Raw genomic sequence first — 1,345 nt, forward strand, 5'->3', positions numbered from 1 at the left:
TTAAGGAAGTAAACTTAGCCCCTCCCCTTATAGGGAGTTCATCCAGTCTCATGGCTTTGAAGTCAGCTCTATGTTGCTGACACCTACCTTTGTCATTTTAATCTTGACCTCCCCACTGAACTACAGACATTTATTCCACTGCCCACTAAACCACCTCACTTGACTATCTAATAAGTATGTAAAACCAATTGCGGCCAAAAGGTATCTTCTGATTCCCCTCACCACCAACTTCTCCTCCAATTTTCCCCATCTTAGTAATTGAACCCTCACACATTCAGTTGCTCAACTAAAACCTAGAAATCAACTCTTGACTACTCACCTCCTGCCTTCCACATAGAATCCACACTTAAGTTCTTAGCTCTGTCTGCAAAGTATATTGCCAAAGCTGGCCCAGGCTCCATCTACATAGCTACTATGGCTTCTTACCCAGACAACAGCTCTGAAAGGTCCCCATTTCCTCTTCTGCCTCCACCAATCAGTCACTACACAGTAGCCATGGTCATGAGGCCATCAATCCCCAGACCTAGAACACTCTACAGACTTGCTGCCATCATTAAAGTGACATCATAACTCCTTATTCTGCCCTGAAAGATCAAGGCCCGTTCCACCTCTCTAGCCTCATCTACCACTATTTCTTCTCTGGATACATTCCAACATTTCATACTGACTGTCTCCAACACACTAAACTCATTTCCACCCCAAAGCCAACGCTTTCCCACCTTCATACCTGGAATGAACAGAGATACTTCACCATTCATATCTCAACTCAAATAACATCTTCAAAAGCTTCTCAGATCTCACAATCTACAGAAGCATCCCCTGGTGAGAAGCTGGTGGTGAGGGGAATCAGGAGCCCTTTGGCCACAATAAGTTTAGAAATATATTAGGTATTCAAGTGAATATTTAATTCATTTATCATAGACCCCATTTTACTGGTTAAGGTACTCATCACTATCTAAAATTATCTTGTAAAGTTCTTTACTTATTTATTATATATGCTAATAAAATTCATTCATTCATTTATTCATTCATTCATTCCTGCTATGCCTATCAGAAGCATTAGCCCAAATAAGAACTGTGATCTTTTCTTATTTCACTTGAAAGCATTCATTTCTGGATGCCTGATACTACTGGTTAAAAAGTACACATGGCCGGGCGTGGTGGCTCAAGCCTGTAATCCCAGCACTTTGGGAGGCCGAGGCGGGTGGATCACAAGGTGAAGAGATAGAGACCATCCTGGTCAACACGGTGAAACCCCGTCTCTACTAAAAATAGAAAAAATTAGCTGGGCATGGTGGCGCACACCTGTAATCCCAGCTACTCAGCCTCCTGAGTAGCTGGGATT

At 42.5% G+C, this 1,345-nt stretch overlaps 1 long non-coding RNA gene across 1 annotated transcript; it reads right to left on the bottom strand.

Moving 5' to 3' along the window:
- Positions 1-247: 247 nt before the first annotated feature.
- On the bottom strand, positions 248-928 carry LOC116548531. The gene is made up of 2 exons (XR_004267457.1): positions 406-928; positions 248-360 (listed from the first exon to the last, which is right to left on the bottom strand). It is a non-coding gene; the product is annotated as an uncharacterized LOC116548531 (long non-coding RNA).
- Between the last annotated feature and the right edge of the window lie 417 nt (positions 929-1,345).

Source organism: Sapajus apella, unplaced genomic scaffold (genome assembly GCF_009761245.1).
Source record: "Sapajus apella isolate SASKATOON/1434 unplaced genomic scaffold, GSC_monkey_1.0 scaffold14354, whole genome shotgun sequence".
NCBI classification, from domain to species: domain Eukaryota; kingdom Metazoa; phylum Chordata; class Mammalia; order Primates; family Cebidae; genus Sapajus; species Sapajus apella.